The sequence below is a fragment of the Canis lupus genome, chromosome 26 (assembly GCF_011100685.1).
Source record: "Canis lupus familiaris isolate Mischka breed German Shepherd chromosome 26, alternate assembly UU_Cfam_GSD_1.0, whole genome shotgun sequence".
In the NCBI taxonomy this organism is placed as follows: Eukaryota; Metazoa; Chordata; class Mammalia; order Carnivora; family Canidae; genus Canis; species Canis lupus.
The window spans coordinates 4,778,155-4,795,222 of NC_049247.1; the positions used below are offsets into that span (position 1 = coordinate 4,778,155).

The window sequence follows — 17,068 nt, forward strand, 5'->3', positions numbered from 1 at the left end:
AGCTAGGACCCAAAAATCTCTGTTCAAATGAGCTCTACTTGAAAGCTTCATTCAGCTCTTCAGAGCCATGTGCAAAAGCAAAACAATGGTAGATTCAGCAAAGACAAGAGATGTCTTCTGTTGGGCCTGGCCCTGTTCCTGGGGTAGGGGATTAGGACCAGCTGCCCAAACAGTAATTAACAAGACAGGGACAACCTAAAAGGGCAGCGTGATTGGCTGTGGCACAGAGACAAGTGGGGCTGGCACACCCGAGCTGAGAACTCCTGCCTTCTTTGGGGTTCGGTGACAGTCACCTGCCCTCATGAACTGGCAGACTTTATGAAGTGAATGTGCATTTGGAATCTTCAAGAGTAGATTATGAGCACAGTAAGAAATAAGAAGTATTTTCCAAGTGTATTTGGTCACCCATCCTTTACGTTGTTTAATGGAAGGTCTCTAAACAGACTAATATACCGTATATGACATTTGGGAAATAACTCTGCGAGAGAAGGTTTTCAATGTTTTTTCTGCCCCTGGTTTTCAATGCATAATTTACTTTCAGGTCAAAAGTCTTAAGCAACACCAATACCAATCTTTTAAAAGATTAAATTTCATCAAGATAGAATTATAAAAATATGAGAACCGGAAAAGAATTTGGAGTTTGCAGATTAATTCTCTCATTTTGAGACAGAGGAAACTGAGGCTCAAAGGGACAAAATGTTTGTGCCTAGACAGATACATAGAAAGCTGGTTGGCAACCAAAATTCTGATCTGTTTTCCCCTGATGTTCGATCCAGGTTTCTGCACATTTCATGCTAAAGTTTACTGTCATCATTAGGAAAAAAACAAAACAAAACAAAACTAGAAAAAAGTGTGTGCTGAGAAGAAGCAACAACTTTTATAGTCTATGAAAAGGTCACCAAATGCTCTTAATTTAAAAGTGATACCATGAAATCTGAAAGTAAAATGCAAGCAGCAAGAACTCAAAATATATGAATGAACAACAAAAAATGTTTAATGTTGGATTATAAGTCACTGACATGCAAAAACACAAAAACAAACCAGGATTGTTAGGAAAATTATAGGATACAAAGTTTAAGATTTTAGTGAGCAAGATATAGTGTAGTCATAGAACATAAGATTAATAGCACGGTTACCATAAAATTTTAAACATACGTAAGACAAAAGACTCCATAAAAACTAAATGGATGTGACAAATTTGGGACAATATCTGGTATATAAGTAAAGAGCTAATATCCAAAATACATAATGGACACCTATAAATCAATAAATATAAGCCCACAGCCAAATAAAATGAAAAGGGGTTTCACAGAAAAGGAAGTGCAAATGGCCAATAAATATATGAAAAGATGTTTGACATGGCTAGCAGTCACTGAAATAAAAATCAGGAAAAAAGATATTATTGTCAAAAAAAGAAGATATTATTGTCACTCACCAAACCAATTACATTTAAAAGATTTTATAATATTGAGTACTGAAAAGAATGCAGGGAAATGAAAACTCTCACACGTTGCTCATAGGATATTGATTAGTATAGCCATTTTGGAAAACAACTGGCTGCTTCAAAATATACAAACCCCATTACTTGGTATTTAATTTCCTGGAACCTTTTCTAGAAAAGCACTTTAAAAAGTTCACAAGAGACATGTACAAACACAATTAACCCACATTTTTGGAAACAGTAAGTTTGTAAACAAATTAAAGGTCCACTGATGCAGGAATGGTTAAATAAGCCGTAATCTATCCCTGTCATGGACTCTCTTACAGCAGTAAAACAATCAAGATGGGAAACCACTGCTTTCAGAAATGGTTGCCTGGATAATCCCAATCAGCAACCCTACCAAGGACAACAAGAAAACCTGATTGAAATATAAGGGTGGTTTACTGAGGGACGCCAAAAAGGTAAAGAAACATAAACATGAGAAACTACTGAACCAGAATGCAGGAAATGACAGAGGCCAAGGGAGATGAGCCTAGACATGGCTCAGGGAAGCTGAGGGGATGATACCTTTTGACACCTCACAGGGCTACAGACATATAATGAAGTCCAGAGACCACAAAGTGGCAGAAACCTAGAAAATACAGACACTTAAATTTGTTTGGGAACACCCAGGGCCATATCATGGGAATGGAAGTGAGCCAAAAATGGGCTGCCACTCAGTTTTATTTCAAATCATGTCAGTTCCTGAAAGTGTATCAAGATGATCCAAGTTTTCTCTGTTATCCCAGAATGCTTGTGCTCCTAGGTACCTGCAAAAGCAAACATAAACCCTCTTGAAGAAAGGTAACTTCAACTAAAGACTCCAATAATTTCCATGAACAGTTCCAAAAACACAATGCCTGGTATATAATGAAAAATAACCAGACACACAGGGAGACAAGGAAATATGAACTGTCAAAATATGAATATTCAAAAGAATAGACTACAAACACATACCCACAGGGAAATGTGATACTGCAGTTCTCAGGCACAGTCTTAGATTTTTAAAAACATTTTAACATTTTATTTGGAAATAATTTTAAACTTCTAGAAAGTTTCAAGAATAAGAATATTATGAAGAACACCCAGATTTGCCTATTAACATTTTATCCCATATTTCATTGACATTGTTGCTTGTTCACCTTTGAACATGTGTATTCTCTCTCTCTCCCCCTCTCTCTGATTTCACATATGAAAATCAGTGTACTTCACATTAGTAATAAGTTTAAAAGAAATGTATGATGACTTCAACAAAAGCAGAAATAAAGTTTGACATAATTCAATACAATATATCCTCTCAGCAAAGTAGAAATAGAACAAAAACTCCCTCAATCTCATAAAATACATCCACACATATGCCAAAAAAAGTACAGGTAACATATATTTAATGGTTTTAGAGTGAATGCTTTCTCCATAAGACCAGGAAGAAGGGAAGGTTGTCCAACATCACCACTTCTATACAACATTGTACTGGTGTTCTCAATAATAAGGTAAGAAAAAGAAATAATAAGTACTCAAAATAGAGAAGAGGTAGTAAACTGCCTTTAATAAGAGGAGGCATAACTGATGGCGATCTATATAGCAAGTTTTATGAAAACTATCAAAAGAGTTATTAGAACAACAGATTAGTAAAATCACAGAATATAACATCAGTATAAAAAATTGCATTTTTAAATTAGAATTTTAAACAAGAGTACCATTTGCAGGAGGAGCATTAAAAATACTTCAGAATAAATGCAACAAAATATTTGCAATAGCTGCATGCTAAAAATTATAAAACATTGCTGAGAAAAGATATATGTATATAAGACCTAAATAAATTGATAGCAGTAACCTATTCATAGAACATAACACTTAATAAATATTATTAAAATGTATGTTACTTCTCCTCCAAATTGATGGATTCAAAATAATTTCAGTCAAAAATCCCAGCAGGCTTTTTTTGTAAAACTTGATAAACTAATTCCAAAACATATATTGAAATACAAAAGACTTTGAATAGTAGAACAATTTTGAAACAGAAGATGAGGGCAGCCCCGGTGGCACAGCAGTTTAGCGCCGCCTGCAGCCCAGGGTGTGATCCTGGAGACCCGGGATGGAGTCCCACGTGGGGCTCCCTGCATGGGGCCTGCTTCTCCCTCTGCCTGTGTCTCTGCCTCTCTCTCTCTGTGTCTCTCATGAATAAATAAATAAAATTAAAAAAAAAAAAAGAAACAGAAGATGAAATTGAAGAGCTTATATTATCTGGATTCAAGATAATTAAATTAATATGGACAAATAGACATGTAGCATGGCACCAAATAGGGAGTCCAGAAATAGACTTGAAAAAATATAGTCAGTTGATGTTCCTCAAAGGTATTAAGGTACTTCAACAAGGAAAGAATTTTTTCAACAAACGGCAAAAAAAAAAAGAAAAGGAAATAAGGGAAAAGTAAGGATAGACAAAGAGAGAACAAAGAAAAGAAGAGAAAAAAGAACATAACCTGGACCCTTATTTCTGGCCATTTGCAAAAATAAACTCTAATTAATTCTAGGCCTAATCATTAAAGCTGTACTATAAAACCCATATAAGGAAATGTGGTACAAAATCCTTATGACTTCAGGTAGGGCAAAAAATTGATAGGATGTAAAGATCATGACCCATAAAATCAAAAATTGATATGCTATACTTCATTAAAATCTAGAGCTTTTGTTCTTCAAAAGGCATTGGAAGAAAATAAGAAGGAAAGCACAGACTAGTCGGAAATGTTTGCAAAATATGTATGTAATAAGAGATGAGTATCCAAAATATAAAACCAACTCTTACAATGTAATGATTAGAAAACAGTTGACCTGGTTCCCCCCCACCATGGATAAAAGATTTGAAACAATGTTTCAACAAAGAAGATATATGAACGCCAAATAAGCACAAGAAAAGATGCTCAAAATATTTAGTCATTAAAGAAATACAAGATATACATGCAAGAGTGGTTAAAATTAAAGGCTGCCAATATCAAATGTTGGCAAGGATGTGGAGCATCCTTGCTACAGGACGTATAAAAGAAGTATAAATGATATAGTCACTTTGAAAAGCAATTTGGCAGTTTTCTACAAAATTAAACATGCACTTAGAATATGCTGCAGTAATCCTAATCCTGAGGATTTAACCACGTGAAATATAAATATATCTCCACAGAAAGAATGTTTATGAATGTACATGCGAGTTTTTTTCATACTAGTATGAAACTTGAAAAAATGTAAATGTCTATGAACAGGCAAATAGATAATAAATGGTATTTATACCATAAACTTCCACTGGAAAAAAAGGAGAAGAAACAGAGTCTAACACACTCAACATCATGGAAAAATCTCAAAACATCATACTGAGCAAAAGACCCATCTTTACATCTATATTAAACTCTAGAGATGGCCAATCTAACCTACAGAGATGGAAAGCAGGTCAGTGGTTGCCTGGGAACAGGAGTGGGGGAGGTTGGCTGGGGTAATGCACAGGGAAACCATCAGTTGTCATGGCAATATCATATATCCTGCTAGTGGTACTGATTAGTAAGGGAATGCATTTGTCAAAACTCATCAAAACCTACATTTAAAACGGGTGTGTTTCATTGCGTTCAAATTATACCTCAAGAATTTTTTTTACTTTTTTAAAAAGCAGACACAGAAAGAAGAAAGATTATTACCTTGAAAGTAAAACTAGTTAGACTGACAATAACTTTTCAACACAAACAATGTAAGCCAGAAGACAATATAATGATGTATTCAAAGTGTTGAAAGAAAATAACTGCCAACTTAGATTTCTACAATCAGGGAAAATATTCTTCCACAACAAAAATGAAGGAAGGCATTTTCATTCCAACAGAAACTGGTAACATTTTACCTATACCAGACACTACTAAATAAAATGCTGAAGAAAGCAGAAGAAAAGGTGAGCCCAGATGATAGAATAGAAATGCAGGAAGCAAGGAAAAAAGTAAAGAAAATGGCTAATATGTGGGTAATATAAGTGAATACTGACTATAAAAAGATAACACTAATAGTGTATTGATCTACACAATAATAGAATATAGTATGGCACCTGGGTGGCTCAGTTGGTTAAGCATCTGCCTTCAGTTCAGGTCTAGATCCCAAGGTCCTGGGATTCAGCGCCACAACAGGCTTCCTGCTCAGCGGGGAGTCTGCTTCTCCTTCAGCCCTTCCTGCTCCCCAGCTCACACTCTCTCTCTCTCAACCTCCTCTTCCTCTCTCTTCTCTCTCCCTCTCTCTCTACCTCAAATAAATAAATAAAATCTTTTAAAAAATAATAGAATACAGTTATGGAACATGATAAATGGAATTTAAGTATTATAAGCAGTTGTTGGAAATATGTCAACATTACCAAATAATATTAGCTACTGATAAACAAATGTGATGTGTTGAATTCTATAGAGTAGCCACAAAAGAATTAAAGTGTGCAAATTCACAGCTAATTGAGAACCTTTTTTATTATTCTATCCTTTCCATTAATCAATCCAAAAGAAAGAAAAAAAAATATGGAACAGGAATGATAAAGAGAAAACATGTAGTAAGATCACGGATTAAAACACAATAGTATCATGGATTGCGTTAAATGTTAATGAACAAAACATTCCACATAGTAAACAAGGACAGAGCAACAAAAAATGAAAATATACAAGAGACCCAATCAAAATATCAAAATATTTTAAATATGGGTTGAAGTTAAAAGTTTGAGAAATAGGCCATGTGAACAGTAACCAGAAGAAAAATGATATAATATTAATATCAAAGTAGATTTTAAGACAAAAAGCACAAAAAGGATAAAGAGGGTAATTTCATAGTGACAAAAGGTCCAAGTCACCAAGAATCCACAGACTATAGGGTAACTTAGTAAATTTTAAGTAGGGTAAAATTAAGTCCCAAATGCAACACTATAGTTCTTTGCAACTAACAGGCTGTGCGCCATGCTAAATGGTTCGATGACTTTATTCCTTTGTTTTTAATCATCTGTAAAACTAGATTAAAAATAACACCCATATTGATGACTTCATAAGGTTGATTATGAACGCAAATGACACACTTCATTACCAGTGAAACTGGATGACATGAATTGGGAAGGGAAAAGAAAGAGTAATTTATGAAGGGCATACCATGTAGGAAAAAATATACTAGAAGCTGTATTATTTTTTTCTGTAATCTTCCCAGCAACCCAATAAGGCAGTTATTTTTTGTATTCACTGTTTAACAAGTGAGAAACAAAAGGCCAGAAGAGGCTAAATGATTTTCCCAAAGGTTGCAAATTAGAGCCTGAATTCAAATCCAAGTTTCTTTTACTAGAAGGTTACACTTAAGTCTGGTTACTTCTTAATAAATATAAAATCAGACCTTCTAGTTAGATATTCCACAGGCCACTTTATTATATTACCTTTCTAAAGGTCTATTTTACAGTTCACATCCTTGGGCAGCCCTGGTTACACAGCGGTTTAGCGCCGCCTGCAGCCCAGGGTGTGATCCTGGAGACCCGGGATCAAGTCCCACGTAGGGCTCCCTGCATGGAACCTGCTTCTCTCTCTGCCTGTGTCTCTGCTTCTCTCTCCCTCTGTGTGTGTGTCTCTCTCATGAGTAAATAAATAAAATATTTTAAAAATAAATAAATAAATAAAGTTCACATCCTTAACATATAAATAGCTCCTAGAAATCAGTAAGAAAATGCCTAAAGTCATAAGAACTAAAGTTCATTGAGCTCTGACCATTTACAGACATAAAATTATCTCATAAAATCTTCATAGATCTTCATAGTAATTCTGTGATGGAAGGTAACAGTCAGGGTCCAATCAGTAATTTGAATAAGAAAATTTTAATACAAATAATTATGAACTACAATGGGAAAGAAATTATCAATATAATAATAATTTTTTAAAAATCTCAAAAGAATCCTCTAGAGCTGATGGAGAGTAAAACAACTTGACAAGGGTTGGAGAAGGCCTTCATAAGGCTGAGGTGCAGACTTTCTTAGAGAGAGCAAGGTTCCAGGCCCCAGGATATAGAGTCAGGTTGCTCAGCCCAGAGCTGGCCCACAGTCACCAGATCAGCAGGGAACACTGCAGGAGGACAGATGCTGGTGGGGAGGCACATAGTTGATCCATGTCAGGAGCCCACTCACCAGTAGGGCGGCACAAAGCCTGGGGTGCCAAATGTCTACACCAGGGGCCACAGGAGTCAGGTCTCCTAGGCACAAGAAGGCCAAGGCTAGCATGTGGGCATACAGGGGGCATTGGGAGTCCATCACCTGGCAGGGTGACACAAGACCTGCGGTGCACAGTGTCCAACATGGGAAGTCCACAGCAAAGTGGTCCCCAGGCCAGGCCAGGCCAAGGCTGTGAGCTTACAGAGTGATTGCATGCTCAGGTTCATGTTTAGTGTATGTGACACACCATGTCCTCCACATGCACCACTGCAGTCGAAAGGTGGCAGGAAGAACACAAGACAGCAACCCCCAGATACCTAAGGAGAACGCCTTTCCTCCTGCACTCTCTACTGACAAAGCTTAAACCATGCTCACTGCAAAGGAGACATGCTTACCATCCATCCCATGATCTCTGAGCAGGTGTTGAAAAGTGAACCACGGGCAGAGAGGAAAAACAATAATAACTGGCATAGGGAGGTACTGTAACCCCATCTTACAAATGAAGAAACTGAAGCAATCAAAGCCACTAGTAAATGACAGAGCAGGAGAGGATGCAAACACACAGTGGGCCTCCTCAACCAAAGGTGGGAAACAACAATTACCAAAAGTAGAAGGACAAATGATCAATAAGCATCTGAAAGCTCTTTGGTCCCATTAGAGAGAAAAACAATTTAGAAAACAGTGGGATACAGATTATGTTAATTAAATAAGTGAAAATGTTAATATGATAATAATACTTTGAGAGGGAGCACTTGATATACTTTCTATTGGCAAAGTGCATCACTCAGGGCTCAACCAGGGAACCAGTAGGAGTAAGAGACATGCTGGAAGGAAATGGCTTAAGCAACTGCAAGGGGCTGGCTGGTCAACTTTAAAACCTATTGGGCAGGGGTGCCTGGGTGGCTTAGTCAATGGAGTGTCAGCCTTTGGCTCAGGTCAGGATATTGGGATCCTGCATTGGGCTCGATATCGGGATCGATATCGGGATCGAGCTTGATATCGGGATCGAGCTGCATTGGGCTCTCAGCTTGGTGAGGAGTCTGCTTGTCCCTCTCCCTCTCCCTGCTGTGCTCTCTCTCTCTCTTTCTCTCAAATAAATAAAATATTTTTAAAAATAAAATAAAACTTAAAGGGCAAGGCTTCAGGAAACACAGGCTGGACCATGTCAGTCAGGAACTGAAGCTGCCGTCCACAGGCAGGATTTCTTCTTGCCTGCGGGAGGGAGACTTCAGTTCTGCTCGTAAAAGTACTTCAACTGACTGGACCAGGCCCACCACATTTTATCTAAGATAATCTGTTTTCCTTTCAGTCAATTGATTATGAACTTTCATCACATCTACCTCAGAGGAATACCTATGTTCCTGTTTGATTGAATAATTGGGGACTACAGCCTCACCAAGTTAGAGCACAAAACTGACCATCACAGGTATTAACTTATACCTCCCTGAGAAGCAATTTCCCAAAGTGTGTGATAAGTCTTTAAAAATGTCAATAGCCAGTACCATGGCTTCTGGAAATGCACCTAAGGAAATAACCAAAAAGACGAAGATTCAAGCATTATTTAGAGCAACACAATATTTGAAACAACCTAGCTGGCCCCACTAAGGAAATTACATAACATCCACATGAGGAAATACTGAGGAACTATTTAAAGGTCTACAAAAAGTTTGCCATTACATTTGCAAATGCCTATGATAAAATACAAAGCCAAGAAACAAAAAGCAGGAGAGAAAATTGTTTATACAGAATGTAATCAATTCAGAGAGAGCACTGAGTGGAACTTTAAAAATACCTTAATAGCAGCTCTTTACATTTTCTGTTTTTCAATTTTGGACAATGACCTTGCATTATTTTTAAAATTACACAGACCAAAGTAAAGAAGAATGCACCCCACAAACTAGAAGCACATATAAAGTGAGATGTCATTCCAATAATTAGGGCCGTTTTATCCTGTTACGGACACCAAGTCCTGTATGCAAATGAGGACAATGACCTATCCTCATCTTTAAGAAAGATAAGAGAAATGGGAATAAAAAAATGACACCTCCTTCAATCCAGCAGCCACCCCGAATAGATACATGTTTCCCAACCACTGTGCAGGCAACTATAATAAATTACCACGGGGGAAGAAAATAAACTTCAGCAGCCTTGCCCTTCCCAATTCAGCTCAATTTCACGGTGCACGGCTGCCTTCTATTTTATTGTCACTAAGGCACCAGCGAAAACAAATAGAATAAAGACTACCATTGTTAACAGACGTTTAAAAAAATATTTTTTCTCACAATTTCAATGGGTTATTTAGCTTCAGTGGCATCTGCTGACAATGAAAAATGTAACCACCATAGCTATAAATCTGCTTTGGTTGTAAATGTTTAATTATAATGTTTCCATTTCAATTTAAGATAACTTCACTTTCTATCTTAAGAACTGTTACCGAGAACACAGGGGAAAATATCCGCAGCAATGATCCTTACTCAGCTCGCTGAGACTCTCTTGAAGCAGAGAATCCAGGCGGTTCTTCCCGGCAGGGGTCCCAGAACTGCCACTTACCGGTCTTTCCGGGGATGCTGTGGGGTCACGGAGCAGCTCACCCCAGGGCCCGGCTCCATCCTCAGGGAGCTCCCTGGCTCCACTGGAGGCCGCGGAGGGAGAGGGCGCCTGCACCCCTCCCCGCACCGCGCCGCACGAAGTCTGCAGCCAGGGAGGCCTGGCGGGGGACCGGCACGACCGGCCCCTCCTCCCCACCGGCTGGACACGGCGGGCATCTCCCGGAGCTCCGGCTCCACCGTCCGCCGCACACCTGGGCCTCTGCTCCGGCCAGGTTTCCCTGGAAAGCCAGCAGAGGCCCACGCTCTACCTTGAAGAAGGAACATAGTAGCAGGAGCTCGGGGAGCATCACCCAAGGCAGACACAGCTCCCTGGAATGCTGCTCAGGCTCGGGTTCCCTTCGGGACTTCTCAGCCAGAACGGTCCCCTGCCGCGTGAGGTGCTGATCGGCATCATAAGTCACAATCTGGGGGCACCTGGGGGGCTCAGTTGGTTACGTGTCTGCCTTTGGCTCAGGTCATGATCTCGGGGTCCTGGGATCAAGCCCCGCATCTCCAGTGGGAAGTCTGCTTCTCCCTCTCCTCCTCCCCTCTGCTCACTCTCTCTCCAGCTCTCTCTCTCTCTCTCAAATAAAAAAATAAAATCTTAAAAAAAAAAAACAAGTGAAATCTGCTTGTATCCCAGGATAAGGGAAACGGGAGTCATACCCATCGCTTGGCCTACTTTCTTACCCCTCAGAGGGACTAGCTAGTGCCTGAGAGTTGGCACCCGGAGACCAGGGGCCAATTCTGACCCCCGGATCATCTTTGCTTGGCCCCATCAACATTCGTCAAAACTTAAGTTAATTTCTGTAGATGTCATACAGAGATATGTATTTCTGTGTCCAAAACTCAACTCCACTTAAGGATAGATTAAGATTTCACACATTATGATCAAAGGAGCCACAGAGAAACACCGCTCCTGTGGTCTCCGCTCAAGTGGGGTAGCATCCTTATGGGGCACTTGGTCCTTGCTCCTAGTCAGGACATCTTTTTTCTCCTCTTTTTTTTTTTTAAGATTTCATTTATTTATTCATTCATTCATTTGAGAGGGAGTAAACAGGGGAGGAGCAGAAGAAGAGGGAAAGAACCTCCAGCAGACTCCATACTGGGCAGGAAGCTCAACTCAGGGGCTCGATCCCATGACCCTGACTGAGATCATGACCTGAACTGAAACCAAGGATCAGATGCTTAACTGACTGAGACCCTCAGGCACCCCACAATCTTTCTCTTGCGGAGATCATTTACTGAGGGCTTCCTGTCCCCAGCACTGCACTAAAACACCTGAGCTGAACTATCTCCTTTAGTTCCCGCAGCAAACCTGCAGGTTTTGCTCTTGCCCATGTCACGGATGAGAAACAGAGGGATGGAGGGATTGAGTCGCTCGTCTGAGGTCACATGGCTAGGAACCACCCAAATCTGACCACATAATTTTTAATGATATGGTATTTACCTCCTTGGAGAGGAATGCAGGCAAATCACAAAAATATCCCCAACCCAGCACTGGCTGGCATGAGGTTCACCTGACCAGTTTCCCCATCAGATCTCCAAGCTCCCCGCCCAGAGGCAGTCAGAGCGCGGACAACAGATTTCACAGCAGCCTTCTCTCCTGAGTATCCACCTCCTCTCCTTTCCACTCCTCAATCAGACATGGTCTAGTCCTCTGGCAGAGCTGCTGCCTTCAAAACAAGTGACAGTGGAATCCAAAAGACTTTCTAGGGAGGAAAATAAAATGTACCTTGAAATCCATTTTCGTTCACCTGAGTGTGTGTGTTTTGGGTGAAAACCATGGGTTTTTTGTTTTTTTTTTTTAAAGATTGATTCATTCATTCATTCATTCATAAAAGACACAGAGAGGCAGAGACACAGGCAGAGGGAGAAGCAGGCTCCCTGCAGGGAGCCCGATGCGGGACTCAATTCCAGGACCCCAGGATCACCACCTGAGCCGAAGGCAGACACTCAACCACCAAGCCACTCAGGTACCCGAAGACCAGGAGTTTTAGGCAGAAAAAAGATTTTCAAAAACATTGCATTTGGATTCAAGTCTTCAGGGTGAATTTCTGAGCAAGAAGAAACTACTAAGAGAATGTTTGCAAAGTTTGGGTTGCTCTTTATACTTTGTGCCCTGCAATCCCCCTGGTGAGCCTGCAGGAGAATTCCACTTTACAGAAGGGGTTCAGATGGAGGGTGTCATCAGATGGAGAAGGCTCCCCAGAACCTAGCTTCCTGCTGAAAAAGCAGGATCAGAGTTGAGTCCTTCCCCTGGATTTGAGGAATTCTTCCCAGATCACCCAGGACTGCAGTCCAGTGCAGGGTTAGGACATGTGGGGTCTCAGACGCCTGAAGAGATGAACCTGTCCCCTCCTCCAGTGACAGAGTGAGAGCAGGTCATACCCTGCGTGGTTCACAAAAGCAATACTCGACTCTTGCATTTAGAAAGAAACACTGTTAAAACCTTATTACTGGTTCATTACATTTTTCATCATACACCTTTTCTGTGTATTTATCACAGAGACACTAAGGCTTATTTCCAGTGGGAGTTTTAACACTGTCTCTTTGAACATGGAAATGTTTTGTTTCCAGATTAATCGTATAGGAATAATCTGCTTTGTTACAAAGGAATATGTTTTCCATTCATCTTGAAAGGCATCTCCCTCTCTTGATACAGAAGTGGATACTAGTAATATTAATTCAGGCAATACTTACAAGTCACTTACCAGGTGCCATGCTCAAGGGTAAGCATATTATATGGATCAAAGAGTTTAATCCCCTAGCACCCCTATCGGGTAAAAACCAAAATTGTCCTTAAAGTTGAGGAGGGGATCCCTGGGTGGCTCAGCAGTTTGGCGCCTGCCCTTGGCCCAGGGCACGATCCTGGAGTCCCGGGGTCGAGTCCCACATCGGGCTCCCAGCATGGAGCCTGCTTCTCCCTCCTCCTGTGTCTCTGCCTCTCTCTCTCTCTCTCTCTCTCTCTCTATCATAAATGAATAAATAAATCTTTAAAAATAAATAAATTAATTAATTAATTAATTAAAAGTTGAGGAGATGAAGGCGGGAGTTTAAAGAACTTGCTCAAGGTCACATAGTTAATAAGTAGTGATATCAAGAAATACTTCTTTCCTAAAAGAAAACACAACTGTGCACTTAATGGGGAATTGCCAACAAAGAGCCAACCCCAGTGTGACATTGTGATTTATAGCAAGAAATACAGGAGTCCCCTCCTTGTCCGTGGGTGTTACATTCCAGGACCCCCAGTGGATGCCCGCAACCCCAACAGTACCGAACCCTATGTGCACTAAGCTTTCTCCCATACACACACATGCATGATAAAGTTTAACTTATAAATTAAGCACAGTAAGAGATCAACAACAATAATGAAATAGAACAATCATAGCAATAGACTGTTATGTGGATGTACACTCTCTCCTGCTCTCAGAATATTGTACTGTACTCTTCCTCCTTCCTCTTGTGATGATGTGAGATGATAAAAGGCAATGGAGGGAGTTGAATGACACAGGCATTGTGACAATAGGTCAGGAGGATCACCTGCTTCTGGACCATGGCTGACCATGGGTAACTGAAACTGTGGGTACGGGGGATGCCTATATGTATTTGGTTTTTGTCTCATTCCTGGCACAGAGCTCCTAACACCTTGGAATTTCCTAAGCTAAGAGAGCAACAAAGGTTTCTTTTCTCTTATTAATGAGGTGATTTGGGGAACACACCTGAAGATGGGGGCTGCTAGTTCCAGGGACTCAGTCCCACCCTCCTGAGCACCCAGGAGAGAGGAGAGGCTGGAGATGGAATCAATCACCAATGGACAGGTAGACAGAAACAGCAGAGATCGGACTACAGGATGCCATGCTGGGGTTGGACTGTTGCTTGGTGGGGAGGGGAACCATACACACACACACACACACACATTGAAATTGGGTTGAGAAGTTTTACTGGGTTTGAGGGGATAGCAGGGAGCAGAGGGGACTGTGGCAAATGAGCCAGTGGGGACCCCTTCTAAACTGAGCCACCAGTAAGCTCCGGGAGACTGTAGCCATTCAGTATCAGCCAGATCCATCCATCCAGACCTGCAGTTTCTCCAGAGGTGCCTGAAATGTGTATTTCTAGTCAAACCTCCCAATTCTTTTAGCATTGGCCCAAATTGAAGGAAAAAAACAACAACAACAAAATCAGAAAAACACCCAGCAGGTCAAACTTGGACTACCAATTTGCCACCTGGATTTGAGAGGTTCACTGGCCCAGCGCCAGGCAGCCAGAGCTCCTACGTTCACATAGTTCAGGAGACCTAGCCTGCTCTCAGAAACAAAGACTTCTTTGCTTAGCAAGGGTTTAATCACGGGGGAGATGTGAGGTTCCTTTATTAACTGGAAAATAATGATGTACCCTAATGAGTCACTCAGCGTCCAAATGCATCAAATTCATCATCGCTGTTTTTATTTTTTGAAAATGATTAAATATCATTTTCTTTCCCTTTATAGCAAGACCCAAGTGACAACCCATCCATCAGCATATCTGCTGATGTTTAACTACAGCATTTTGCATTCATTATTTCCTACTTAAATCATTCTTTTAAAAAGAGGAATAACTTAATTCTGCCTCTTGACAGCAGGGAAATTAAATGGTGTGTCTTTAAGATGAGCGTTTCTCTGACAAACCACCACCAACAGATCCATATTATCAAGCCAGAAGAATTATCAACCCGAAATAAAACATTCAAGAGCTAGCTTCTGGAAAAATCTTCTCCTCTCAGGAAGTTAAGAAGACTTCTAACCTCAAACACAACTTATCAATTGGTGCAGCTACTTTGGAGACCAATGTGCCAACAGGTAAAAAGCTGAAGATGCATGTACCCAAGCATGCTACATCCCCACTGCTGTATAGAGACCCTGGAGCTTGGGCACTGTGTATTTTCACTCCAGCCTCCAGGAAACAATAGATTTGGGACAGCAACTCAAAAAATCAGACACGAAAGGGACACTGAAGTTTCATGAAGTATTTCCCTTATTACCTGCTATGGACTCTGATGCCTTCTAGTCTGTGCTTGTCTATTCAATTTCCTTTTTTAATGCTTGTCATGACCCTGAATGGGTTGCAAACCACCACCCTCACCCCCAAATGAAAAACCACTATCCCAGGAGACCTAGTGCAAATCTTGAATACAGCACATACAACAGTGGGTACTGAGATCAGTAAGAGAAGAAGTTCAAATAACAGCTATTCATCAACAGAAGAATAAGTCAATAAATTATGGAATATCTATATTGCGGAATACTATACAGCAGGGGGAGAAAGACCCACAGCTACATGCATCTACAGGGTTTAATTCAGGAAATGTCATGCTGAGCAAAAAAGGCAAGTTATAAAATGATTCCTGTAGCACTATACCATTTATATGAAGTTTGAAAACACAACACCGTATCTATGGAAAGTTCTCTGTCTTACACTGCTGCTATAACTAAAGATCACAGACTGGGTGGCTCATACACGGCAGAAATTTATCTTTCATGGTTCTGGAGGCTGGAAATCTAAGATCAGGGTGCCCACAGATTCTGTATCTGCTGAGGGCCCACCTGCCGGCTCATAGATGGCAGCTTTGCACTGTGTCCTCATGTGGTAGAAGGACAAGCAAACTCCCTAGGGTCTCTTTGATTAAGGGCCCTGATCCCATGCATGGGGGCTCCACCCTCATGACCTCAACTCCTCCCAAAGGCACCCTACTGCCATCATCTTGAGGTTAGGATTTCAATACGTGGATTTGGGACGGGATACAAACATCCCAATCACAGCAGTTACCTATGGGGTAAAATTACATAAGCATCCATAAAAGGGATGCACATGTAACTCAGGAGAGTGATTAGCTCTCAGGAGGGCAGAGGGAGAAAGCAACAGGGAGAGTCTTATTGGTTTGTTTTTCTTTTGTTTTCTTAAGCTCTGCAGCCACATAGGGAAAAAATAGCACGGGGACAAGATCATGTGGTAAATAGATAGATATCTGTTACAATATTCTCTAGATTTTAAGGTATGCTTGAAACCACTCGTGAGTTACAGACAGAAAAGGAGGGAAAGGTCTGCATAGAGAGGAGGGAGCCAGCTACTGCTTCAAGGCTTCGGCCACACACCTGCACGCACAGCAGAGCCCCGCTTCATCTGTCCCCAGTTTTGCTTGTTCCTCCGTAGCGGATGTTTTAGCTCCTTGGTTTAAGAGTCACCTCTCTCTGAGATTGAACAGGGAGCTGTTGTTAATCTCCACAAAACCTTGTCAGTGTCTTCCCCGATATAGCGCCTGCCCACGGGAACCGCAAGCTCTGATATCATTAGCTTCGAATTCTTCAAAATGTGTTTAATTCTTAGGAACTCTCACTGAGTGGAGTTCATCCTTATGTAAGGATTTATGAAAAGGACCACAGAGAGGTTAAAAATTATATGTCAGGGCAGCCCAGGTGGCGCAGTGGCTTAGCGCCGCCCGCAGCCCGGGGTGTGATACTGGAGTCCCAGGATCGAGTCCCACGTCGGGCTCCCTACATGGAGCCTGCTTCTCCCTCTGCCTGTGTCTCTGTCTCTGTCTCTGTCTCTCTCTCTCTGAATAAATAAATAAAATCTTTAAAAAAAAATTACATGTCAGAAACAGCCTTTGAATATCTCTTACGCTGGCCAGAAAGTACATTATAGGTGACTTTTGCAGAGAAAAGATCTCTTTGTTGTTGTTGTTTTTTATTATGTAAATGCACATACCATAAAATTTATCATTTTAAAGCATACAGCTCATCGGCATTGAGCACACTCACCAAGGTGTGCAAATATCACACC

The 17,068-nt window shown here is 40.8% G+C and overlaps 1 protein-coding gene across 4 annotated transcripts in view; it reads right to left on the minus strand.

The window, feature by feature from the left end:
- TMEM132B (transmembrane protein 132B) overlaps positions 1 to 17,068 on the minus strand; it is a 409,478-nt gene that overhangs the window by 144,664 nt on the left and 247,746 nt on the right. The window lies entirely within an intron of this gene.